The sequence below is a fragment of the Passer domesticus genome, chromosome 10, assembly GCF_036417665.1.
Source record: "Passer domesticus isolate bPasDom1 chromosome 10, bPasDom1.hap1, whole genome shotgun sequence".
In the NCBI taxonomy this organism is placed as follows: domain Eukaryota; kingdom Metazoa; phylum Chordata; class Aves; order Passeriformes; family Passeridae; genus Passer; species Passer domesticus.
The window spans coordinates 13,192,034-13,220,025 of NC_087483.1; the positions used below are offsets into that span (position 1 = coordinate 13,192,034).

Sequence of the window (27,992 nt, forward strand, 5' to 3'; positions counted from 1 at the left end):
GGTTCATCCTCGTACTGGATGCAGTGGAAACAACACTTGCCTCTGTATTTCTGACACGTGTAGGGATGTTGTGCTGATAACTGGGCTGTGAGGAGGAGGAGGAGGAGGAGGAGGAGGAGGGAGCAGGATGCTCTGACTGTTACCCACAGGAGTGACAGCTCTTTGCTGGGGCTGCCTGCTGCAATACATCTCTCCTGGGGCTGGGGCACACCCATTCCCTGCAAAACGATGGCAACTTCCAGGAGTGTAGGAAACACATTAAGGAGCATTTATCAAAACTCAATAATGACAAATGAACAAATTTCTCCATGGTGTCTAGAGGATTTCCCCCCGTGCTCTCATCATGTAAATGCTGGTTTACTCAGGAAAACCCAATGCATATTTTAAAGCCTTATATGCCATTTTAATGACTTTGAGTACTAATTCCAGAAATTATACACTCCCATTGCTGGAACAAAACCCCATAAATTTTCCACTGTAAGGACTGTGTTTGCCTCGTGCTTTGTATAAGATCAAAGTGTCCTATAGAGCCTGCAATACTAGGAGACAACTAATACAGTATTTTTCAACAGGAATGTTTCTAGGGGTAGAAAATAAGCCATTTGCTAGCCATTACATCTATGTAAGTGTCATCCTGTATTTTATTCCCTTTTTTCTTCCTTCTTTCCTCACTCTGTCACTTTTTCTCAAGCTCTCTAGAAACAGCTCCTGGTGCTAAACGGAGCCCCAGTCTGACAGTGTGACTATTGAGTACATCCAAGATTTCTTCCTGCAATATCAGGTGTGCTTTGAGGATTAGACAGCAGAGCCCTCGCCAGATGCCTTTGCTATCAAGCTTCATGAAATCTGCTCTGACAGGGGCAGGCGATCCCCGCTCAGAGCCTGCTGACAGGGCTGTCTGCCTTGTGATGCTCAGCTTTATTTTTGGAGCGCTCAATGTCTTGAATGTGTTAGGTTCTGAGATGCCATTTTGCTTTCTCCCAAAATAAATTCACAGTCTTTGTAGTTGAGGGCAAAAATGCCAAGATTGTATTTTTCTTTCCATTGTTTAAGAGAAGACAAAGAAGATAATGAAGAAGAATTATCCTCTAAAGTTACTTTTTTATGTATTTCAAAGAAGGAAGAAAAGGCATGAGGTCCTTTTTGCTTTTCAGATCACCTTGACTTCCCATTTGCCATTCCCACACAACCCTCTTTGTCCTTGGTGAAAGGAACCAAAATACAGTGAGTTTTTACTTCTTGGTTTGTTGGGTTTTTTTTACACTTAGCTCCCCAACTGAAATCAAAGTGGTCCTGGTGCAGCTGGGAGAGGGGCAGCTCCCTGTTCCCAAGGGACTGTGCTGTTACATTTCCTTTGGGCACAATGGGATGCAACGTGTCCCATCTCGGGATCCCCCCTCAGAGTCTTTAGTAAAATTTCTCTTTTAAAAAGAAGGCAGAAAGCATATTTAAGCAGATAATACATTTTTACTTGTTTTCTTTTTTGCTGTGCTTGGACTTTCCTTGGAAAGGATGGAGAAGGGAGGATGTAAGAGGATGGATGTTACCACGGAACCTCAGGCTTTGGTGAGATTAAAAAGCCTCCCTTGTGGTCACTGAAGTTGGTAGGAGAAGGTAAAAGTTGGTGACACTGGCTTTTGGTTTGCTGTTTGCATGAAATTTGTCTGTGCTGATCTTCAGGTCAGCAGAACATCAGCACTCCTGTAATGCCAACTCAGGCTCTGTTCATGGCAGAGGGCTCCCAAAAAAGGGATTTGTTCACCTGTCCAGGCTGAAAAATCTCTTAATTCATTGTGGGCACAGCTGGGTCATGAATTGCATCAACAGGAGATGTTATGGGTTTCCTTGCTGTTGCAAGTAGGTGGGTGTAGGCACACAGTTTGTGGTGATTGGGAGCAGGGCTGAGCCCCATCCCCAGTGGGTACAGCTGTGCAGGACAGGTGAATGACATTGAAGGTAACGAGCCATGGAGTGCCCAGGGGCACTGAGCAACCACCAAAGGGAGCAGAGGGCACACAGGGGCAGGGCATCAGCATCAGGGGATAAAAGGCTGGGCTAAAGAACAAGAAGGGCAGACATTTACAGCCTTCTGAAGTGGTGAGTGTTACTCTGTACATCATGGCTGTCTCAACTGTGATACATGCTGCTGACAGGAGGGAAATAAAAAGGTGTGTGGTACTTGGGGACATGGTTTTGTGGTGGATGTGCAGTGCTAGGTTTAAGGTTGGACTCAATGACTGCAAGTCTTTTTCAACCTAATTGACTCTGTAATTCCAAGGTAGATAAAAGGGGACATTCAGATATTAAATATGTTGTTAATAGATACAATTAACAACAATGGTGTATATTGCCAGTGGGGTTTAACCTAAAGGACTGACTCTCGGTGTGGCTGCTCACAGATGGATGGAGGTCTTTAACTTGGGCATGTTTGATCAGGCTTGCTCTAATCAGGTTTACTAGAGTTGGCCTTTATTTTGCCTTTGTTTGTGTAGACACGGGATGAATTGATTTTTAAGTAAATAGACTAGCGCCACATTCCAAGCGAAATTGACTATTTTCTGAAGCTAAATAAATGTTTGAAAAAGGGTTTAGGTTGGTTAAAGAGTTAGCAGAGAGCTGGAGCCACAACCCCCATCCCTGTGCCGGGTGTCTGTGGGCTGCCTCCCCTCCACAGAGCGGTGCCGTGGCTCTCCCGGCCCGGGGTTCCCAGCAAGTGTGGCTGTGCTCCTCCGAAGGGATGCGATTCCTGCTGCGAGCGGAGCCAGCAGCGCCCGCGCCTTCTTGGCATCCCCGCTGCGAGCGGCGACATTGGCGCGGCTCCTGCGCGCTGTACCAGCGTCACTTCTTGCCACACAGCTCCCTCCCTGCGCCCGAGCGAGCGGAACAAATGTTCCCCCATTCAGGCACAGCCAAGGTGCTTTCAGCAGCTCTCAGTGGAGAGGGAGGGCTGCTGGGGGGAGCGGCTGAGTGCCAAGATGCAGCAGAGAGACAAGGCTGAAAATCTCTGTTCAAAGGCCACAGAGGTGTGAGCCTCCACCAAAGGGAAGCAAATACCCCATCTTATCCCAACCCTGCCAATGTGCCCCTTGTTCACAGATAAAATTTGCAAAGAAAATATATTTTAACAAAAAAATTGATAAATAAACGTGGAGTTTTGTGCAAGACCCTGGGAAGGCTCTGAATTTGAATGTTCACCCTGGCTTGCTCCAACAGGCAAACACCCACCTCTGTGCCTGCCCACACACATGGCTGTTGTGTTCCTCCTGCATCCCAGGATGCAGGAGATGATTAATGCCAGCAGAGTAGGAATGCAAGTAGTGTTTGTCTTGATCCTAAGTAAATAAGATGCGTATGAAAATAACCGAATAAACAACAATATTTTAACTGCAGCTCTTCTGGGGTGTATCATTTAGAGCTGATGTGTTAGGAGTAATAGGGGAAATCAGACAGTTTCCATGTGGTTTTGTGATTCATTTTGATTCTGCTTATATATTGCATATCCTTTATGGACCTGGAAGACAGAAATTCTCCCTCTAGTGACTTGCTTGCCTTCCCACTTCCCACTCGGAAGCACTGCAAGGGTTGGCAAGGGCTGAGTGCCGCTTTCTGAGCATGATGCTCAGTGCTGCTGATGGCCACCAGCACCCTAAAAATATTTGAGACTGTTGAGGCTTCAGTTACCATATAAAATCTATCAGAATGCTGGGTATCACAGGTTGCCATTCTGGCTATTCAAAAAAATGTTGTTCAACTTCCAGTGAAAGTGGTGAAAATTTGGGATCGGCCCAAGGCAATATTTTTCAGGCTGGTGAAATGTGCTGTTTTCCCAGACTTGCATGCATCATTCCCATCGAGCATAAAAAAAGCACAGGGAAAGTGCAGTGCAATTCAAACCAAATCACACAATGTTTTTTCTACCCCTTTCTCTCTCTCCTCCCCCAGTTCTCTTGAAAACAAACAAAAACAAAATGAAAGAAAATGAACAAAAACAACCAGGGGGAAAAAAAAGGGAGAAAGGGTTGTTCAGTACTGAAGTCCTACGTTGTTGTAGATTTTCCAGAAAAAAACCCAGGGAGTGTCAGCCCTTGCTGATGATCCTTGCCATGCTCCCTGGGTCACTTGGACTATTTTTGGCACTTTTTGGGGTGTCCAGGAATTGAGTACAGCCACATTTTGCAGTAAGGGTTGGTCACCCTCCTGATGTTGATGTTATTCCTGTGAAAAATTACCAGATTGAGATTCATGCTTCCCTAGTCTAAAACGTTTCAATTAATAATCAGCCCCCCTCCAGGCCGGCAGAGCACTCCCTGTGCCACACCCTGCAGTGCTCACCAGGAGGAATTCCTGGAACATACAGCACTCCCAGGGAGAGCTGAGACCAGCTGTGCCTGGTGCAGGGAGGGCCCAGCTCCACCGACTTGGTTTAAATAAGCCTCTAGCTCCCAGAGCTCCTTTATAGCTGGGCTGCATTTTGCAGGGGGAGATGGATGGCCACAGGTCCCCTCTCTCCCTTGGTGCCAGGCATGATGGCAGTGCTGAGACCCATTAGGAGGATGGATGGGGAATATAAAAGGGGGAGCCCAAACGTCAGCCACTGGGAAGCTTTGAAGATTTGGCTTTCTGTTGCTCATCTGCTGTGCAGAAGGGAGTTAATTGGTTTTATACCCAGGGAGCAAAGGGAAGCAATTTGGCCCTGGGTTTCCCATCTCTAATTGTATGCCTGCAGCTCTCTTCTTGCAGGGAGGTGACAGGAGCTTTGCCACCGACTTCAGGAAGCTCAGGTGTAGGCTTCAAGTTTCAGTTCTTTTTTTTTTTTTTTCTTAATATTTAGCATTTTAGGCATGTCTTGGAATTATCCTTGTGACAACTCCATGAAACCCATCTGGCTTCTCTCTTTTTTTCTTTTGTTTTAATTGTGTTTCAAATGCATCTGTGCAAACCAAAATAAGCCATTAGTGATGCACACCCTGTAAAGTGTGAATTCTGTGTGCTTAGAGCTTGTTATCAGAGTGCAAATCCACTAAGAAGGGCGTTTCCAAGGGGGCCTCCTGTCCTCGATAATTCAGGTGGTGTTTGCGCAGATAAATCAGGGCACCAAAGCATTTATTTGCTTTTAGTGACAGGCACCATCTGCTACTTGCCAGTGAAGCACTCGGGAAGGAATGCTGCCTGCCTGCTGTGCGCAGGGAGGCTGTGGAATGGGAATAATGCTGGTGGCTGCAGCAGCAAGGCTTGGGGAAGGTACATTTGGAAGGCTGAGTGCTGGCTGTGAGAGGGGAGGGGTGGCTCAGGCGCAGGCCGGCACGACCCGGCCAACAGCGTCCAGGTGGGAATGGGCACCTCTGACTATCCACGCTCAGCCATGCCAGCATCCTCCACAAACCACATAACGGCTGGAAGAGATGGCAGGCTTAGAAATGTTCCCCCATGGATCCACCCTCAAGTGCTGGATTGATCACCCGGAGACAATACCCACTCGGGAAGAGTTTGGGTATCCCTGGGGCACATCTCTTGAGGTCTGGGATAACGAGGGACCACAAATCTGCCAGACAGTAGGCGTTGGTGATAGCCTGGGTGTCAGTAGTGCCTTCCCCTGTGACAGCAGCCAAACTGCACTGCCTCGAGGTGTCCAGGACAGATCATCCCCCATGCCTTCATTAAGGTGCTGCCAGTGGCAGGCTGGCTCCTGCCAGCGTGCACTTTGAGGTTTGGCACTGCCATGCTGCCATCTGCAACAGGAGGAGAGGGTAACAAACTGGGGGAGGTGGGCAAAGCCTGTGAAGGGATCTGGTGGAAAAGGGGTTCTGAGCATCGCTGTGGCCTTATATCCCAGAATAATGCTGTCCCCACTACCTATACATATATATACACAAATTTTTAAAGTACAATGAGACTTTTTAATAGGAAATAATTGCTCTTGTTTTTTGATAAGTAGGCAATTCCCTCCTGGAAGAAGTTCCCAGGAATTTTGTGCTCTCGCATGCCTGTGCGTTTCAGCAGGGTCAGCCCTCCGTGCAAGCCAAATTCATGCAAAACACCATACAAGCAGGCTCTAGTCTACTGGGTTTAGATCAGAGACGGATCAGATGACTCACAGGAATCTATGGAAATAGATCAAAGTAGCAGCACACATTTGAAGGGGAGCGGGGCTTTTCGAGCACGGCTCGGAGCATGAGTCAGAGCGTGGGCCGGCGTGGGTGGCGGCGTGGGCGGCCGCAGCTGTGGGTGTCGGGCCGAGACAGACGCAGAGAGATGGCTGCAATTAAGTAGTTAGTGAAATGACTGTAATAGTAAAATGAATTTAAAGGCGCAGGTTGCGAGCGCGGCGTTTCCCAGAGAGCTGCTTGCCGGGGGCCGGCGGGCGTTTCCCGCTGGATGCGGTGCTCCTGGAGCCAGTTATCCCTGCTGGTGTGGGAGGTGGCTCCGGTAGCTGGTGTTTGGGAATGGGCCGCTTGCCCGGGGCCCTGCACACCTCCATGGCGGCACAGGATGGGGGGTGGATCCACGCCGGGGGCTGCAGGCGCTGACCCCGGCAGAGGGAAGGAGAATGAGGCGAGGAGGGAATGCCAAGCAGAGACAGTAAGGGAACAAGGAGAGGAGAACAGATCTACATTTACTGGGAATAGTTGCAAAACGCCCACACACTTCTGTGGGACTAGGATCATGCCCAGAGCTCACAGAAAAGCTTGAGTTGGTGGGTTTTTTTCCTATGTTGCCCATCACTATTGCTCCTAGGGACTGTTGCTAGATCCCACTTGTGACATGACCCCAATACTCCAGCCCAGAAAGATCTTGGGTGGTGCTGCTGCCTTTGCAGTCAATGCAAATCCCTTGCAACCAAGCGCCTCCAAGGGACGTGGGTTTGGCTCCTTTGCTGTTTGTCCCCTGCAATGGGAACAGCATCCAAATTCCACTGTCTGGCCGACTCCATCCCATGGGACCCCACCTCGCTGCAGCCCCGCGTGGCAGATTTTTGGGAGGAGGGTGGAAGTGGAGCGAGACTCTTCCTCGCTTCTATTTTTAGGGATTGCTATTTCATGCCCTGCCAATCAGGTTTGATGAGTGTGCGTGACTTGAGAGAAATCTGATTAAAATAAATAAATCAATAGAGCCCTCGTTCAGTAAGGGATGAAGGAAACTCAAATCTTGTGGTCACAAACCTGCATAACCAGAGGAATGGCACCTGCTTTGGGCTGATACCTAGGCTTTTGATGTTCAAACTTCACTTTTCTGCAGCAGCACTGCTGACTTAATTCATAGTATTCATTTACTTGAGTCTGTTAGTAATTTTTATGTTTTGAGGTGAAAAAATTTAAAAAGTCATTCTCCAAGGCTAACTTTGCCATTCTGTTACAAGATGAGAGAGAAATAATTCCCTATGTGTTTTCCTGCCACTTTAATGATGAATTATAATTAGATTGCTGCCAGCAAGTGGCTCAGGCACCTCATGTGCCATGAGGATGTTGTGTGCTGAAGCACAGCTCCCAGAAGAAATGTCCTCCCAGGTCCTACAAATGGGGCCCTGCACATTTCCAGGTCTACCAGTTCAGGATTGCCTGTATGCTTCAGAAAACCTCTGAACTTCTGATGGAAACTGTGAGCGTTTTTTAGTGGTACTTTGATAAAGTGGCTGTGCTAGAAGACATGTATGCTGGGGATTTCCTTCTCCACACAGATGGCGGTGGAAAGAACGCTTTATAATTTATTGATACTTTTTTTTTTATGGTGGTTTTGTGCACAGAGAAAGGTCCAAAGGATTTCTCTTCACTCTGATTGATATGCAGAACAAATTTTAGCAGGGAGAAAGGGTGTTATTTTAAATAATTAAAAAAACCCACCCCAAAAAAACCCAACCTCTTGAAGTAGTAGATGTGTAAAATTAATGTATTTTTAAAAGTCAGTGTAAGTGCTTCTAAATGTGTCCACTGTATCATACTCTGCCCACGCAGTTGCAGCATTTCCCAGCACGTATGAGCAGCCCTGTCTCTGTTATCAGAGCTGAGCACGGCCACCGTCAGCTCCAGTGCCCAAATCTCACCTTGTTTCTAAACCTCAGAAACTACTCCAAGTCTGCACCAGGCTGTGGGTGCAACAATTTGTTTTTTGTGGCTACAAGAGGTCATACTGGAGCAGCTGCCCAGTGTGGTACCTCCACTGCTGGTTATCCCTGCCAGTAGGGAGGAAGGCACCTGGTAGTGAGTTGAGAGATTTGGGGCTGGGTGGTAGATGTCCTGTACAGAGGTGAGGAGCTGTACAAAGGTGACATGAAGCTCTGTCACTTCCAGCTACCCTGGTGCTCACCTCTCTTGCTGCATTTCCTGGGACATGGCCTGCAAATGGTTTCATGAAATTTAATTTACTGGAGATAGTAGGTAGTTTTAATTTACAGCACTCTCTGGTCTACAGAGGTATTACCCATCATAATTTAAAATAATTACATTTAAAATTGTGGATTAGAAAGGGAGAGAAACTTAATTGCAACATGATTTTTTTTTTGGAGGCACATTTCTATTTCTGCCTATTCTCTGATTGGGGTGCAATTACAGAGCTCAGGTTTCCTTTGCCCTCTTTGATTGCCAGGCAGTCAGACCCCTGCCTTTCTCCACCCTGTAATTTAGCTGCTGCTCTGCCATGACACTTGGCTCTGGTTTAATTATGGTGATCACTCAACAGGGAAAGCTGTTTCAAGGGGGCTGAGGGCTGGGTTCTTTGAGCCCCTCTTGCTTGAAGGCTCTCCTGGAGCTTCACAAAGCTCTGCCCAGCAGCCTGTGCACCTGGCAGGAGGGCTTTGCATCTCGTGGGAGAAATACTTTAGGCTTCAAACCAGGATCAGGACACTGCAAAGCTGCCAGATGTGCAGGATGCAGGAAAAAGTCTGGAGCCATTAACCATCAGCTTTCTGCTTTCTCATTCTGTGTAAAACCAGGTCCTTGGTGGTTTTTTTTTTTTGCTTTTTCCCTGTGGCAATTGGAGCCCATGTGTTCTGCAAGGACCCTGAGCAGGAGCTCTGTGCCTGCCCACTCCCCAGTCCTGCTCATGGCCCTCACCCCAGCCCACTCACACTGACTCATCCTCCTGCCCCAGTGCACCTTCACAGGCTGCTGTTGCTGCTTCACCACTCCCTCCATCGCTTTTTTTAAAATTTTATTTTTTTACAGCTCCTTGAAGAACTTAAAAATTCAATTTTTCTTGCCATTCCCCTTGTCCACTGGGGATAGCAGTGAATGGCAGCCTCTTTCCATGCTTTTTTTTCACAATCCTCTGGTTCAGTCAAGACATTAAGCAGCTTGTGAATCTGTCCAGGTGATTCAGGGGACGGTGCAGAGGTCCCTGAAATCTTTAAAGCTTTGTTCCCCCTTAGTCCTGAGTCTCACAATCCAGCTGGATGAGCACCTCTCTTGACTTTTGTTTTCCTGGTGGTGGGATACCAGGTAGGAGCATAACAAGTGTGATTTTTAAGCTGCTTCTGCTAAATGTTGTAGCTGCACTGTTGTTGTATTTTCAATGTTTTGGGAATCATTGCTACCAAACCACCTCTCTCATCTGTTTTTCTGGATCAAAGGGTTTTTTGCTGGGCTTGTCCTGGTGCTTCCCTGTCAGTAGCTGTAGCAGGGCCTGGTGGTGGCAGAGCTGTGTTCCCCCCTCACAACCTGTGCCCCACAGGCAAAGGGGCTTTGGGGAAAAAAACAAGTAACTCCAATTTGGAAGTTTTCAGTGGAAAGGAACACTGAGAGGAAGAAGGGAACAAACAGGGTGGGAGATATGCCATGGATGCAAGGGGATAATTAATTCCCACCAGTCACTGTTCCTGCCCCACCAGAGTTCTGACACAACCAAGCAATTTGGGCTTGCAGCAGAGTCTGAGTGTATGAAAAGGATAAAACCATAAGAATACTAGTTTTTTTTTTAATGTAAATGTATAAAAAAGTGGTTTTTAATGATGGCAGTTCCTCACCTGTAAGGGAGAAAGGGCAAGTAATTTAATGTGCAGCAGCCTGGGAGATGTTTCTGGCACTTTGGACTTGGGTCAGGAAAGACTGTTATGGAAAAACTCATTATCTCTGTGCTTGTACTGTGGTCTTTCTGCAAGAGAAGGAAAATTTGAGGAGCAAACCACAGCTGTGCTCTTCCCCGTGCCTTTCCAGTGTCAATTCATAAGGATGACTGGGATGGAGCTCATCTGATGCAGCATCTTCCCAGGGTGAGCCAGCCCTGCTGCCTCAGACCAAGGGCAGCTGAGCTGCCCTGGCGCCTTCTCTGCTCCCTTTCCCACCCCTCACCCTCTGAGTAAGAGGAGAGGAGTCCTCCAGGCCCTGGGAAATGCCAGGTCCTGGCATTGATGATGCTGCACTTGGTGAAAAAATTGCAATATTCAACCATTGCAAAAATATGTCAGAGGGACAGTTTTGAGGCAACACATGCTTTGCTGTTTGGTGTAACATCAGCCTCTGTTCAAAGCCCATTAATGTGCAGTTGAAAGAAAGTTGGCATTTAATTTTCTTCTGATTTTTGCCTTTCCCTCCTTTTTTTCCTCAGTTCCAGTTTCTTTTATCTCTGCCCTGTCACAAGGCTTGGCTTTTGCTCCCCAAGGCTGTAATCTCTGAGCAAATATCCTTTGCTGATACACTTTGTACCAGCTGAGGAGCAGCTCCGTGTGCCTTGGGAGATCCGGTTTGGCCACACGTAGCATTTACAGAGAGAATTTGTTTATTTAAATAACTTTTGTATTTCCTCCCTACTTGAACATTGGTAGATGCTGGGGTTCCAGAGCCAGCTATACTCTGGAGAGAGAGATGGGAACAGCTGGGTTTTTGTTTGCTTCCTATAGTCACTGTAGCAGAAGTGCATGAGGGCATATTCCCTGTCATGAACATCCCAGAGCCCCAGGATGAATGAGGATTGGAAAGTGAAAGCTGGAAACAGTTGGTGGGAAAGTAGAGGTGATGGGAATGATGGGGCCATGCAACACTCAGGCCTCACAAGCACTTCTTTCTGTGTGTTTTTGGTCTACTCCTCTCCCTGCTGCATGTGTGCATGGGAAATACCACCCTGCATCCCTGATGGAGCATCTCCATCCTGGGATGATGACTTCGGTTATGAGCTTGATTATTTTCTAGCATGAATGAGTGTGGGTCATTTCAATCCCAGAACTGTGGAGCAGTGCTAAGGCCACAGGTGTTTCTGTGCCATTTGTGCTACTCAAACTGAGCTGTTTGCTCAAAGCCAATGAAGCAAATTTCCTATATTTGCTTTCCTGAACATCCCTCAGCTGTAGGGACTGTCTTGGTCACCCTATTGTTTTATTATTTAAAGTTTGCTGAAGCATTTAACTTCCATAGAACTCAAGTTTTTTCTTGGTCTCTTAAAATTTTATTGCAAGTCCCTTGCACGAAGGAGGATGATGGAAGCAACATTAGCCATCAGTCCTTACAAATGACTCATCTCTGTTTTAAGGTATTTCAGGCTGGCATAGGCTGATGGAGCCTGTAAGCAGGAGATGGGCCTGAGGGTATTTGAAGCTGTGCAGGGGGATGTCAGACATTTGTACTCCCACACTTTCACAGGGCTGTTGAAAATGGGTTTCTACAAAGCCTCCATTTGTATTTGTTCCGGGAGGGGAACAAAATATAAGGTTGTATGTATCCTGGGAAAGACACTCACATTTAGAAGAATTTTTAGAAGCATTTAGAAGCAAAACCAAAGCAAGAGAACATGGCATGACTCTTGACTTTATGAACCACACTAATCAATGTTTATATTTAGTAGTTATAATTGCTTTGATTTGTTCCAGTGCTGGTCACTCAGCAGCTGCTTGTGTGGAGGGTTCCCCCAGGTGATGCCTCCTTTCTGTGTGTGATACAGCTAAAGCTCAGGCCTCTTCTTTTGGGCAAAGCAATGGCTGTCACTCCCTCTTAGCAGTGGTCCAGCACAGCCAAAGTCACTCACTCAGGTTGAAATTCCTGTTATCCTGGGGCTCTTATCCACCTGATGTTTTCCCAGCTCAAGGGGCACACAGGGACTCCTTTTGCAGGCTGCCTGTGCAAAGTCCTCTGGAGCAGGGGAGTCAGCAGTGGCAGTGGTGGTAGAGGTTTGGGTGAGCTCCTGGTGGTTCCATGGCACTTTCCCCCTAGGAGATGATGCACTCCCAGTGCTGGGCTGAGTTGTGCAGCTGCTGTGCAACATTGATGAAGCCCACAGTGTTTCTGGTGAGCTGACAGAGAAGAGATTTGGGCTCCAGAGGATCCCATTGAGTGAAAGCAGTTGTTGAAGTGTTTTAAAAAATGGCCTATATAGTGTTTACCTCAAGCTCAGAAATTGCTGTGAGATGAGAAATTGCTATTTGCCTGTGTTTTTTCACTTAGCATTCACAACTCACATCTTGGATAGGGACGCTTTGGGAATCCCAATGCTTCTGAACAGAAACACCACTCAAAGCCTTGCTCTTGCACATCCTGATAAAATCCCCCAATCCGTGCGTTTACTCTGGGCTGCACAGTCTGGCATCCTGGAGGACCTAGCTGTGACCTCTTGGGAAGGGCAATGCAGGCTGAAGTGACACAAAATAATATTTCCTGGAAAAAAAAGGTTGTGAAGCATCAGTATTGTTAGTGTCCCTAAGGAAGGAGGTAAGGGTCAGTTGTCAGGCATCCTTGCCCTCTGTGAGGGTCGTGTATCCTGTTAGAGAAGTGCCCAGTGAGAGGTGGCTCCTGAAACGCCAGCCAGGTCCCCTGTGTGGCATGTAAGGCGTATCTGGGTAATTCTGGTCCTTGTCCAGGTGGAGGACAACTCCGTTTATCTCCTGGCCAGGAACATGTTCCCCAGGCACCTTGATTTGGGGCCAAGCTCATTACCCCAGGCAGGGGATGCGGTGTCAGCTGAAATGACAGCTTACATCCATGTGACACCTGCTGGTAAGAAAAGGCACGGCTGCCCTTGGGAAACGAGACCTGCTCGTGCCTTTTTTTGTTTTTCCAGAAAGCATTCAGTTCTTACACCCCTCCTCTGCGGGGTTTATTGGTGCTCCTCGTTGGTATTCTCAGCACTCTGACTCATTTTGGCAGGTTGGAAAGTACTTTTTCCAGGGCGCTTATGCATACAGGATGTATCTCTTTAGGTGTTTGGGGGTTTTTTTAATTTTTTTTTTTAATTCTGCAGAAAACAGGCTTTCAAAAAGCTCCACCCCTAAACTAATTGAACTTTGGCTTATTTCAGTGCCACCAGAAGCTGCTCTGAACGTGAGCCAGTACAATGACCTGACCTGGCCCACAGAGGCTGGCATTGCATCCATCCACATTTTGTGAGGAAACAGTAAATATGCTGGCTGCAAAAGAGATATTCTGCATGCAGTCCTTGATAATGTTTGTGGTGAGGACTGCTCCCTGGTTACAGTGCAAACACTGACTTCCTGAAGGCCTCTTTCTGCTTATGCAAATCCTCCTGAGCTTATCCTGAAATCCAGCACCACCCTGAGAGCTCTGGCAGGTTTCAAACGTGGCCCTGAGTGCTGCTAAGGTTGTGAACCCCTGATTTACAGGTGTCACTATATTCTTTGGCTGGCTGTTTAAGAAGAATATCATTCAACAAACAGTAGTTGAATGCATTCATGTCAAGTGAAATCATTCCTTTGAGAATTTTAGTTGTCAGGTATTCATTAAAGCAGGTTTAACATCAAAATGATCGTCACTAATACAGTGAAAACATCTTTTAGAGCTTTCAGGATTTTGATGTTGCATGTTATAAATGCTGGATCTCCACCAGTATGGAAATGTCTTCCTGGACCTACACAGTAGGTATGAAACTCTGTACCTGTGGTCCCTTTCAGAAGAAAATGAATGTACTATGTCAGTGTGGTAGTAACAAGGAGATTCCTGAGAGGCCTTTATGTAAATAGGGTGCCATGGATTGTAGCTACAACTTCAGCATAGCATTCCCATCACTTCTACAAGCTGTTTTCCACCTTGTAAACAATAAAAGTTGGAGTTTGTATTTTATTATTTCTGTAAGGTGAAAATTGTCATTCTAACTTCATTTAAAAAAGAAAAGGTTCCTGAGTTAAAAGGTAGTTCTGGCTTAAGAAATTGAAAGTAAGTAGCAATCTGGTAACTTCAGAGATTGGATGCTTTGGAGAATTTCACTCATCTGAGAGACTGCTAAATCAGCATTTAGTACAAACCAGTCCCTTTTTGCTTATCCCAGGCCAGAGAAACCCAGAGGACACTGCTAAGGCTGAAATGGCAGGGAGTCCCAAATTCAGGTTAATGGGAGCTGCAGCAGGCCCAGCTCTCCCAGAAAGTCAGTCAGGTGCCTAAATTCAGATCACGGCAGCTCACTTCAGACTAGCTATTTTTGAAGCTCCTGGCCCTGGTGTGTGAATTGATGGCATTTCAGTTGCAAAGAGCAGATGGTACTCGCTAGTGATCCAGGACAGCTTTTTTGCATTAGTGTCAAAAATAGATCAAGTGCCAGCTGTAGCTCTTTTGGGTCAGTGGAGGTGAAGTCACAGAGTGATGTGCACAATATTGCAACAGAATAGGAAAAAATCAGGTGTCCCTTTTAGGACCCCAAAGTGCTTTTAAGTGTCTTAAATTGCTGTTTCTCACGTGGTTTTGCACACCTCAATCCCAAGTGTGTCTCTCTCAGCAGAGACCTAAACTGCCTGGTGCTATAACAGCATTATTCTGTGTGGCTGTGGCTTTCAGGGGGGTGCAATTCAGGGTTTGCATGCAGCTCTTGGAGGCAGCTTTGGCTGTGCTGCTGATGTGGCACTGCCTGGGGACAGGGTCCCTTCCCAACCCTGTGAGCTGGAGAGCTTGCTGCCTTCCATGGTGCTGGAGCTGCCCTGCCCTTGTGTGCCCCCCCAGGAATCCTGGTTTCAGAGGTGCTGCTGGGAAGGCTGCCAGGCTGATCTGCCTAAGAGCAGGCAGCATGAGGAGGAGGTTGAGAGTGTTTGTTTATTAGAAAACTGGAGGTGATTCTGATTCTCAGCCTACTGCTCCTTTTACGTATTGCTGAAGTTTTGCTGTGTTTTAGTGAGAAACTACAGAGAGGTGGTGCAGCATCAGCAAAGATGATCTGTTCTTGTTAGTTTAATTGGGTCATGGACTTTTTTTTTTTTAAGAAGGCTATGATGCATGAGGAGGAGAGTTTGCATCATTTAAGGCAGAAAATGAGTTGTGTGTAGGAAAGCTGGTCCACTGGCACACCCCGCTGGCTTGTAAAGGAAATGCATAGCTACACATTTTATAAAGAGACAGCATTCCTGTCTTTTTATAACCTAAATTAACTTTTTTTGCCATGGTGTCTCTTGGTTTTCACTTCTGAAAACACGAGCTGTGTGAGCTGCTAAGGAGGAACCTGGAGAAGTCAGGGAGGTTGCCTGGCCAGGAGTGCTCCTGCAGCAGATTCCAGTACTTTTGGAAACCTCTACCAGATCCTTGTGGCTACCAAAATGACTTAATTGTGCAGCTGAAACTGCTGATATCTAAAGTAGGATGTATAATACATCTCCATGCCCTAAGAGAGGTAAACAACACGGTGAGCTTGACAGTTGTTGGGATTTTTCCATGTGAAGAAAATAACCAGAATAGCAACACAGAGGAAAAAAAACCCTGTTCTTTGATTCTGCTCTGGAATCTCTCCCAGATACCCATGTGATGATTGCCTCCATATGACTTTCCATCCAAAAGAACATAATAAAAAAAAGAAAAAAGAAATAATGGTCCCTTTATCCCTGAACAAAATGTCTGCAGTGATTTGGAAATAGTTACTCCAGCTGATTTCCACACACAGTCCTGCTGCTGTTAACAGAGTGACTGAATTACCTGGGAGCAATAAAGGTCTTCAGATTGGATCTGGCCTTCACAGGGCATGTATGAAGACTGATATTTTGAAGAGTTGTAGGTGGTGGTTGGCCACCCCATGTGAATCCTCTCAAGTGGAGCCAATTTAGAAAAATTGCTGTGCAGCTGAAAGCCAGGCTTTTTTAGAGGTGTCAGCCCTGAAAGAAACCTTGTTCATTAGTTCTGGAGTGGCTGAACACCTGCATTTTTCAAGACACAAATTACAATGTTCATATATTTGGGAGTCAAGAGACTGATGGTGGACAGAGCTGCCTGGGGAGGGGGGATTGACAAGACCCCTCACTCCCTGTGTGTGACCCTCAGGGACACAGCTGACTGAGCATGAGCAGTCAGGGCTCTCCTCCTCTTCCTCCCACCCATGATTGGGATAACCCTGACAACCTGGTACCAGCCTGTGATGAGTGCCCGCCAGACCTCCTCCCCTGGCTGTGGCAGCCTGCTGGGATATGCTCCAGCTCACTGGACCCAGGTATGTTGGCAAGACTGGAAAAAAGCATTGCCTGGTGGTAAAAGTAGTGTCCTGGAGATGCAGAAATATGGATTTTGGATTATTTCCCTGAATTGCTGCAGGAAAGGACATGGAGACAGAAGAGGTGGTCAGCAGGGTGAGCAGGCTGCACTCACAGCTACTCAGCAAGCTCCCTGAAGAAAGAGAGCCATCCCTGGAGGCAACCCACCTTTCCTTTTGCCTTTTCTCCTTTCTGTATCTGGTGTACATAATGCTTTCATGGACTCCAAGTCTCTGACTTGTTGGAGAAGGAGGTGCTATTACAAATTACAGTGACTAATTCACTCCAAGGACAGAAGAACTTTGACGTAAAACAGTTATTAATAGAATGATCCAAGCTTAATTCACCATTTTTCTCAGTACCCATTATTTGTGTTCCTGTCAGGTTTGGAAATCCTCTTCCAGCCCCCTGCCCAGAAGGGGTAAGCACAGGAAAGGGAACGCTTGGATGCTCTGAATGGGGAGCTGTGTAACTGGTATCCCTTTCACATCCACAACCATTTTTATCCTGTCAGGAGGACTTTTCCCTGGAGGATAAACTGCTTTTCCATGGCGGTGAGCCGCGCCAGTGCCCTCAGCCCGGCTGCAGTATCAGCTTGTACCTGTAGGTTGTGCCTCTGGATAGCTTTTCCCATCAGCTCCAACTGCTCTCCGAGACCCGGCCCGGAAAATGACGCAGTTTCTGTTTTACTGCTCGCGGATTATGTTAGTTGGGGAAGTTACTAATCACTCGCATTTGCTAGATTACCTTTGCATCTGTATAAACCTATCATGAGCTTATAAGAAATCAGGGCGAGATAGCTGGTGCACGGTAAAATAACCATCAAATGTAGCAACAGCCTTGGTAATAATAGTAATCATCTATGCAGATACTTGCTTGTGTATATTTTATGATGTTTTCATATGATGCCAGCAGTGCACTAAGCACTTCAAAGCCTTGGGAGACAGATCTTTGCCCCATAGCACTCTTGGAGCAAAAGCAGTTCAGAGGAAGGGCAGTGAGGGATGTTGGAGCAGCAATGTCATTGAGTGATTAATGATGAAAATGCTGGGGCTGATGTGTTTTCTATGGTCAAGGGTTTTTTTCTGTTAAGTTCTTTGCTGTTCATGGTGAAATACCTCTGCTGACCACACCTGATCATGTGCCACTTGACTTTGTGAAATGCAGTGAAAGTCCTGTGCTGATTTTGCTGTTACAGTATGAAAGGGCTGTGCCTTGTGCTGCTAAATGGAGAAGTACTTGGATATGGCATGCGCAGGAGGAAGCAGGCAGCTTGGCTTGGAACAAGTTGAATTTAGTTACAACAGGTTTTATTTTGTTTTGCTTAATGACTTTGTAGAAGAAACAAAAATATCCCTTGTTTCTGCATATCCAGTTTGCATTGTTTTTACAGCATGTTCCTTTCTCAGCTCTCCTCCTCCTCTCACACATAAAAAAAGACGTTATTTTGGATTAAGCCATCGCTGTGGTATGCATGGTGGTACTACTCAAGGAAGTAAACAAAACAAAGTGCACCACAGCTCTTCCTCTTGCACTGCAAACCTACCAGTCTAAAACATTTTTGTTGTTCTCTGACAACTTTTATGATCTCCCCACCTTCATTCTGATTGCTGCAACAGATTTGTAAGATAAGCCATGAAAGCAGCGGCAGACACTACGTGCCCTGACAGAGAAGCCTCCTGTGACACGGTAGCCCTGGTTATCTCCAGCGAACCACACGCTGGTGTACAAATACCTTGGATTATGGTGAGATTAAATTTGGGTGGAGCAGTAAATCCCCATTGACTCTGCACATGCCTCAGTGCCCATTCAGCAGGGCTCACGTGCTGCTGCTGGAGTGCAGGGTGGCAGGCCCTCTGTCCCCATGGGGACAGGAGAAAGACTCTCCCTCTGGGACCCCATGATCCTGTTATGTGCTGTTTTTGCAAAGTGCTCATCCTTCAAAAAGGAAACAACGCTCGGTAAGGCGATGTTCCACCAGGCAGGTAACAAATAAACTGGGCAGCAGCTGCAAGGTGACAAATTTCAGCTTCTCCCTTCAGCTGACGTGACTTTTTCCAGTGACACTATTCCAACAGAATGCTCTTGGGGTTTGAGAAACCACCACGTAACTACTGGCATTTCAGTTTTGAAAAGTGAGTCATCTCCAAGCTGAGGAGCACACAATGATGCCTTTCAATGGCTTTTAAGAGCAGGCTGACTTGCATTTATAGATCCAGTTAGTGATCTACAAGTAGGGCCATGGCAGGCATATAGGAAAATCAATGGGGACACTGCTAATCCGTTATTAAGAAATAATAAACTCTGCTTTTAACTACACCAAAGTAATTCCTCTTGCTTAGGAAGAGGAGGCTGACAGCTAAAGATACTCTTAGCCACTGGCTTGCTAATCCACAGCAGATAGGCAGCCAAGGATAGCATCTTCTCTGTCACCTTATTTCAATAATTCATTGAATCTGTGCCTGCATCGGCATCTGAGCAATAGCTTTTCTTTATGGAAAGCACATTTTAAGGCAAATCTGTAATCCACTTTACACAGCTGTGAGGTGTTAACTGCTAAGACTTCATGTGTTAGGATGCTTGACACATAATATCTTTATCCAGGGCATCACAATCGTGCAGAACCAGGTTCAAGCGTGCATCTCTGCAGCTCCTTGGAAAATTGAGGACTTGAAATCTGATCTGAGCATTATCAGTTCAACCATAAACGAGGTCAGGCTTAAACCTGACTTCCAGCTTGAGTGTACTATAAGTATATATACCACACTCCCAAGCACTTTTTGTGTCTTCCTTTTGCTTCTCAGGATTGCTACTGCAGTAACTGAGCTGCTTGTCGTCTCCAAATTGGTTTGCACTCCCTGGATTTGAGACAATAGGGTTTTTTTTTTTCTGGCTAAGAGCTCAAAAGGGAGTTAGCTGGGCTGGCATGTTTGTTGTTACCAATTCTCTGGTGCCCTTTGTGAGAGAGCTCTTGGGAGGGATGAGTCAGGGCCCAGCCCAGACTCCTTGTAACTCCAGCCGTTGTTTGATGGGGTTTTCACTATTTTCTGTAGTGCTTACATGACTGTGCTGCCCAGGGAACAGAGATGAGTGGCAGAGCTCTGCGGAGTTAAGCACTGCATGAACATGTGATGAAGAGACAAGTGCTGAAGAGTTTGCAGGCTATTGTTGGTGGGCAAAACTCACGGTACAAACATTACACATTCTCTGAGCCGATTGTTTTTGGGAGGGAGGCGGGGTGGTTTTTTCCAATGGCGAAGTCAGCTGGCATTTAGTAAAGGCAAAAAGAGCAATTCTGTTTTCTTCTTTCTGGCTTGACACGGGTACAATGGCTTATCAGAGTGCAGGACTATTTTTTTGCACTGAAGACTAAAGACTAAGGGAATAGCTAAGTCCAGCTGAGCCCAAAGCTTTGCCTTATAAGGGAACTGCCCGAAAGCGCAGATCTCCGGCAAGCCTCTCCTCGGGAGAGAAATCAGCGCGGTGGCGATGTGTCAGACCGGAGCTCGCAGGGATGGCCAGAAAAACAACGCTCCTTTACATAACTTTGCAGAACTTCAGCGTGAAGGAGGCCACCAGCTTCCTTCCAAGGAGCTGTGTGTGCAGTCACACCAAAGAAACAGCAACAAGTTTGCCTGAACAGGAGCCTCCTTTGTGAGAGCCAGTGCAGTCTCCTTGCAGGCTGGTACTTCAGCTGACTTCTCAGCTGGAAGCTATAAACGCTTTCTGACTGCAGGCACTGTCAGCTGGACGGAGAGAGCTCTTTCCCCTGGTTCAGGAAATGCTCCTGGTTGGCACCCCAGGCAGTGACCAGTCTGAGCTGTCCTCTCTGACTGCTGGAGCAGATAATTCGTGCTGTGGTCTGTAAGAGCCTCACCTATGTGCAGATGTGCCCAGGCAGCTCAAGGGTTCTGAGAGAGGGAATGGGGCCAATGGATTCTCCTCCCGTGCCTCGGGTCCCTTCCTGAGCTCACCTGCTGTTTGCAGAGATGCTTTGCAAAGACTGCTGGCTCAGCAAGGAAGGTCGTACATTTTTTTAATTAAAAGGCTTAGTGGTTATGAAATGTTCCTGAAACCGGAATGTAAGCAGACATTGAACCAGTTTTGTTTGAAGCATAATCAATTTAAATAGATCTGCTGGTGTCTGCCACGCAGCCATGTGACTCCCCTGGGTTTGGCATCTCGCAAACGGAGGCGGGGATGAGGAATGGAACGGGGCGGGATGAGGCCCAGCCCCGGTGGGAGCACAAGGTCTGCTTTGTGCGGGAGGCAGCACAGCGCCGTGGCAAGGCTCCAGCCCCAGCTCTGCTTGTGCTGCCTCTGGTGCTGCCATCGCGGGCTGTAAAGTCTGCTGCCAGACAGAAATGGAATTTGCAAGCCAGCAGATGTGGGGAACTTCCTCATTTTAGAAAGCAAGGGCCAAAACTGGGAAATCCTCACCAGCTTGCTGTGCATATGCACAGACTGTCATCCAACAGGAGAGCTTCACCTGGTCCCACTTGGTGTTGAGGCCAGCTTTGAAGACCCAGCACAGGGCTTTGTGCTGGGCGTCCAACACTTGGGGAATTCAGTTTGGCCAGCCCCCTGCTTTGGAGGTACCTGCTCCTCCCTGAAGGAGAGGGATACTTCTGAGGAAGCTGATTAGTGCCAATTGTCAGGGATGCTGTGAGTCTGGTTATGACTTCTGTGGGAGCAGGTTCTGCTCTAGAATATACCTTGAGGGGAAGAGTTTGTGTAACACACAAAACCTGCTTGTGGCAGTGCCTAAGTGAGGCATCTGCTGCTGTTACTGGGTATGGGTGATGCTGCTGTCACATAGCTGTAAAGCTGGGGTGATTTTAGGTGTAGATGGTAAGCTGGTGTTAATGAAAGAAAGCTTCAGGTTCCCTCACTAAAGGATCGATAGTAAAAACTGATAAAAAAAAAAATATATATATATATATATATATACACTGTTGTGCATGGAGAAATGTTTGTGCAGAAACATCTGATACCCAAGAGCTCAATTAGGCCTGATGAAGGAGTCTGAAGTCGCACTTCAAGAGCAGCCTTCAGAAGTGCAAGGTTGTTTCCCCACATTAATTACACACACATAAGTGGCTCTGTAGAGATCTGAAACATCTACTGAGAGCAGGTGCAGGAACATGGCACCTTCTCATGCCATGTAAAAACCAAGTTTTTACTCTTAACAGATTTTAGCAAAACCTAAGGCCGAAGGATAATTAGAAACAATAATTTTTTTATAACCTTTTTCCTTTTAGCACTCTAAAAATTTGCATTTAAATTAAATCAATCCCTCTCTTATCCCCATCAGCGTTTAGTGCAAGGTCCTTTCTTCCAGAGGGATCACTTCACTATAAGTTAGCATTTTACCTCCTGTGTGGGAGCAAGGCACACCAGAACCTGTCAGATCTGGACACACAGGGAGGTACCTGCCTCTCAGGGAAGTTAAACCTGTACACTTTCATCTCAGGCTGGAGTTAATAATTGATATCCCTCAGATGTAAGCTACCTGCTTCTGAGGAAGTAAAAAACAAACATACATTCCTGCCCCAAACAAACATCCTGTGCCTGAATTTGAAATGCTAATGAGTAACTTTAGCATCTAGTTCAGGAAACAGGTATGAGCTCTTCTGTTTAAAACCCTTCTTGGGTAAAACTCTTATCATTGCCTTTGAAAGTACTGCAGAATCTAGAGAAGTATTCTTGAGCATCTTTTTTTCTGATCTGTGCTGTCCCTAACCACTTTTCCCCATCTGGTGTCTATCCCTAAATGCACAATGTAGCTTTTTGAAGTGGACAGTCACACAGATGTGTTGCTTCAGGTGTACAGTATGACTTGTGTTTGACTCAGAGGTTCATCTGAGGCTCTGCAGTTGGTGGGTCTGGAGCAGCCTTGGCAGTTTGCAGCACTTCATTCAGCACTACAGGATGACAGCTAAATGTTGACTTGTATGATTTATTTTCTTTCACTGCAGAAGGAAAATCCCAGCTTCTCGCAAGGTGGTGGCCTTGATGCTGTAGGAAAAACACCACCTCACCCTAACAGAAAAAACCTGTAAGGCTATTGCTCTGCTCTTCATGAAAGACAGTATGTTTGAGCACCCACCTCTAACACTTGTCTGTACAGTCATAGACAGCTCAACCACCGTGACCATCCCTTCTTACACCTGGAAAGGTGTATGCTGCATGGTCTGTGTGTCATTGTTTCTCATTACAGCTACCTGCCTATTAACATAATCCTTTCATTGTCATTACGTTGAGAAATTACATGCTGGGTGCTGTTGCACACTCCAGGAAAGCAATTTTCCTTACAGGCATGGCATTTTCTCCTCTTGGATGACTAGCAGGGCTTATCTGGAAGGGATGGAGTTACACCTGGCAAGGCAGGGGTGTCCCATCTCATCACACTTCTGTGCTTTCATTTATAGCTTCCTTGTCCTTTTCCTGAAACACCATGTCTTCCCTCTGGTGTATGAATTTTTTTTAATTTTTAAGTCAAGTCAAAATTCAGGGAACTCGGACCTAACCTTACTGTGGTGACTATAATTTTCCCATTTACTTGACAGGGGTGTGGTTTTGACTGAGGACCTGTTTGATGGGGTGACACTGTCATATCCTAGTGCTGTCAGGGTGCCAGTCAAGCCTCTGGTTAGGGAGTCAACTCAGAGGCTGTAGCAGTGCAGACTCTGAATGAATCCTGTATTACCTTATGGGCCTTACTCCACAGAGCTGTAGAGACCAGGTATCTGTCTTGGTGTTTGGTGAAGATGTCTGTTGTTTCAGCCTGGTTAAGATTTGAACACATTCTGTCATTTAAGCAGAGACTTCAAAGAATGTAGGTCAATTAGTTGACCTGGGATGCAAGTTTTTTTTTTTTTTAATTATTAATGTAGGTAGATGTATTTTGGCTGTGCTGATACATCATCTAGACAGCTTTTAGTGATGTTTGTGTATGAATCTGGTCTGGTGCTGCCACTCAAGGAGGTGATGATGACTAACAAGATGGTCAAGTTGCCATCTGCCTCTTGGTGGCTTCACTGTCTCATGTGTTCTGTAGGGCAACATTGTGTTCTGTAGGGCAACATTGACTCTGGGCAGCAAGCAAGGAGGAGGAACTTCCCTCAGTGCTGCCAAGCCACATGAGTTATGCTGGACACAGGCAGTATCAGGGGGTGACTCACAGGATGATATGTCAGCTGTGTGACCTTCTGAGCTGGGCCTGGAGCCAGCTGGAGACCACTGACCAGTTCCCTCCAGATAACTCATGCTTTCTTTGTTACTGTTGTGCAGTCTCTTCAGTGCCATCGTTGCTGTCATCTGCATGTCCCAAATCAGCTGATGAAGCACTTGACTGCTTATCCTCTCAGTCCTCTAGCACAGCTTGAGTACTGGAATGAATGTGGAGGGGTAGGGGTGGGATTCACCTTCAGATGAATGAAAAGGATCTCTTCCACTTGCCCTATGTAAGAGCTCCTGGGATGATTTAGTCTATTAAAAAAATGCAAGTAGTTACACTATCCATATTATTGCAAATGCCTTCCAGACAGAAGACATTGCATTTGTGTATTTATATAATACTGTGGCTATGGTATTATGGCCTCTTTTATCCATCACCTTTGTCAGGGCAGGAAAAGCTTGCTTTGTGCAGTTTTGGCACTATCAGGTTGCTGAAAGCCCTTGCTTCATTTATCTTCAGCTCCTTGGAAGTGCTGAGGGCTGCCAGCCAGGCTGCGAGGTGACAGTGACCACAGCAGTCCCTTCCAGCAGCAGCTGGGGAGGATGTTTTTGTGAGCACAGCTACACAGGCCTTGGCTGTGCACACCTGAGAACACAGAGGGGGAGCTTTGCATGTGTCTGCTTTAGTCTCTAGGGTCTAGAGACAAATATCTTAATATCTGCGTGGGTTCACAGTGAGTGTGTGAGCCCTGCACATGGGAAGGCTGCCCAGAAGTGTGGAGATGTGCCAGCAACTCTTATTTCAAGTGCTGGGATAGGTCATGGCTGTGCTGTGACTGACTGAGCAGTGAGCCTGCTCCCTTGCATATCCTCCCTGTGTCTGATCCATACCGCCCTGGGCATCCAGGAAATCCTTTCCACTGAGTCAGAGGAGGGATCCTGTTGTGTAACAAAGGGCTTGCAATCCATCACGGCTTCAACACAGGATTAGGACAACATCCACACTTTCCCTAAACTAATCTTCAAGTATGCTGGTGGGGCTGGGGCAGCCAGCCTTCACAGGGATGTCCCTGGTGGTGTGAAGGGAATTAAAGGGACACTGAAATTCCTCTTTGCAGGGATGAGCAAGAGCCACAGAACTTGCCAGGGAGAGCCAGCAGGCTCCAGGTCACAGCTGCTTCCCATTGCTTCCATTTCCTGGATAATAGTGTTCATTTCTTTCCAGATTTGACGTGCCTGGGAACTCAGTAACATCTGTTCCTCCAGGTTTCATCAAAAATGAATTTTCTCATGGCAGAAAAGGCTTTTAGAAGTTGTTTTGTCTTTTTTTTTCCCCTGATTTTGTTCTCAGAGCAGTGACTTCAAGTGAGGTTTATCTCTAAAGGACAATTATAAAAATTATAAGCTTGGCCTGCATTTGGCTTTTTGCTAAACAGTTTCTGCTCTGACTTGCTCACGATGCCAGCTCCAGAAGCCCCTCTGCCCACTGTTCAGGGAGCTCCAAAAGCCCCTCTGCCCACTGTTCAGGGAGCTCCAAAAGCCCCTCTGCCCACTGTCCAGGGCAGCAGTCAGAGTGCTGGTGGCTGTGTCCATGCCAGGAGCCCTGCTCCCGTGTCCTGCCTCATGTCACACAAATGCTGGACAGATTGGCAGTGCCACTACAACATACTGTGCTAATAGCCAATTCTGCTGAGGATTCACAAAATGCAAAGGTACTTTCAATCTGCTGCACTAATAGGAGTTATAAAACTAAACTGTCACAATGATGATAATAAACAGATTGTTTTCTTAGTAAAAAAATGCCTCTTTAAATGGCTGTATGCATGTGTAAGCCTGCACTCAGAGTTCTGGGATTTTAAGTGGAATGTGGCATTGTTCATCTCTATAGGATCACTTAGAGAACTTTAGAAATTTTTAATTTTTTTTTTTATTTTCATAAACCCAAAATTAATTAGCTTTGTTAAGAATGCTTACCTCATGATTGCTTGTAGCATCATTCCTTATCGCTTTTCTCTTCTTGTAATCTCGTTATTATAGGGTCAAAAAAGCATGTAATTCTTCAGGAAGGAAAAGTGAAGCAGTTAAGAATAATCTTATTCTCATGCAGGCTAATTCTAAAGCATTTCAAGCACTGAGCTGTTAGTGCCTTCAGTGGACAGCCTTGTGACACCTGTGAGGAAGGCATTTATATATAAATGACCTCTCTCTTGGGCCATGGCATGGCCTTTGCAAGCATGACCCAGTGGACTGACTGCTCCCAGGAGATCCCTTTCTGCTCCAGAGAGAGTGCCCTGACATCCTTCTGCCCACTCTGCTTCGAGGTAATGTGTAACAGACTGCCAGACCTTTTGGGAATAATCTTCTCCATCCACTTGCAGCTCTGATGTGAAAGCCTGTGAGAGCTGAAGGTTAAGCAGTTCAAGTTCTGGCTGGAAGATGCTGCTGACTTTCTACGTGAACTCTGAAATAGGCACTCAAAGGTTACACCTGCAGCTTCGTGGCACAGCTGCCTCTTACTCATGCCCTTGAGCTGAGAAGGTAACAGAGGCAGGGACAAACCAGCTCTGTCCTGCTACGGGCAGGCTGAAGCCAATCTGCTCTGCTGCTGCTCTCTTTGGAGCACAGCGTTCCCAATATGGAGTTTCAGCAGTACTCAACTTCAAAACTGGTCTGTGTCTGTCTGGGTGGGTGACAGTCACCTGGTGACTCTGCTGCTTCTGCCTTCATCACATGCTTATAATAGTATTCCAGTTTTTAAGATGGAGGTCTCAGTGTGCCAATAAATGTGGCCTGGACATGAGAAGTATGCTAGAGAAAGAAATAAGCTGGCAGAAAGACACAGCTGTAATGCTATTAAAGGTGCTCATTCTTTTTCTCCTCCTTGTAATGTTTACTTGGCAGCTTTGCAGCCAATTCTCTGCAATCTGTTTGGGAATACAAAAAAAACATTTTATCAGAACTACTTTGTGGGAAGAGCACTGTTCCTCACAGTTTTCTATTTCCATACAAGCACTTGTCCTGAGCCAGACTCAATGCCATTCAGGTGGGGTGTGCCAGGCATCCAGAGCCTGGCCAATCCTCAGGAAGTGATCAGCAGCAGTCCATCACACAGATCCCTCTGCTTGTCCTGAAGTACAGGGTCATTGGATTGAGCTGGTGGATGTTTCAGCTCATTACCTTCCTAAGTTAATGGTTCTTGTTACTCAAATTAGTACTGAGATGTAAATTAACCTTTTCCCTCTTATCTGTTAAATAAAGGGTTTAATCTCTATATTCAGGATGTTTCTAAAAGATTATTACTCACTAGCACGTGGTTTCATTGATTAGTTCCAGTTCTAGCAATCATTAACAACTACTGGTAGTTTAAGAATTACTTCTTATTTCAAAGGGTGGAATTTATTTGGCTTTACACCAAGGCAGGTTCAGTAAACCCTGCTAAACAGTTACCTTTCTCTTCAATCATACTTCTGTGTAAAAAGGCAATGCATTCCACTGCTTGTGCTTTTTCAACTCTGATTTTCACCTTTACTGTTAAGAGAACATGTTGACACATCAAACAATGTAACTAACAGGCAAAGCAGAACAAAATGAATCACTATTTAGGCTATTTTTTTCCTTATTGACTACGCTTTCCTGTTAAAATATATCAATCAAAAGACAGAAATACAACTTAAAAGGTAGATAACCAGAAGAAAAACTTGCAGAAATGTACAAGGTGTGATAAACTGGATAGAAGAATTGCATGAAAATACACATAATGAAAGTGCAAGAAATGAAACAAAATGTTTCATTTAACCTTGATTAAACATGACTAATAGGGCATGTGTCTTCCTATCTTGAGAGTTTGTAACTGCTGAAGTCATGATACAGTAAGTCAATGCTGGGGAGCAAGCAGAAAGGTGGCTGGATGATGTTTTCCTAACCATGATTATGTGAATAATTACATGCATCTGTTCTACATGCCTTCTGACCCAAAATACTCAATATAGTTCACTTTTTATTTGTTGTCTTGAAGTATTTTTAGATTAAAATATCCTTCCTACCACAGCTGGGCTGCTCAACTATGCCACTGTTCTCTGACTCTGTTTTAGCAGAGCTGATCCCCAAATATCCAGGGAGACTTTAATCAAATACAGCACGTATAGCAAACAGCCTGAAAACAAAACAAAAATTCCCATTGAATGGACCACAGTAGGGGCTCAGATTTGTTCTCAAGTTAGACCTACGATGTCTTGGGTGATTAGTGTAGGGCATTACAAGGTTACTTTCTTTGCAACTATATGGCAGAATAAGAGATGTCCTAGTAACTCCAGAATTTGTATTTCCTAAAATCAATAGAATCATGTTATTCAGATAGGCAACTGGTTTGGCCTTATGCCTTATTATAGGGGTATCTGATTGCCCAAAGCTCCATTTGTTGATCAAAGAACTAGATGAAACTTTA

General features: G+C 46.0%; 1 protein-coding gene and 1 long non-coding RNA gene across 2 annotated transcripts in view; both read left to right on the forward strand.

The window, feature by feature from the left end:
- The window catches only part of GLS (glutaminase), a 107,192-nt gene that overhangs the window by 10,538 nt on the left and 68,662 nt on the right, over window positions 1–27,992 (forward strand). The window lies entirely within an intron of this gene.
- LOC135308642 (uncharacterized) lies at window positions 88–27,992 on the forward strand. Its single transcript, XR_010369024.1, has 2 exons — window positions 88–2,168; window positions 25,586–27,992. It is a non-coding gene; the product is annotated as an uncharacterized LOC135308642 (long non-coding RNA).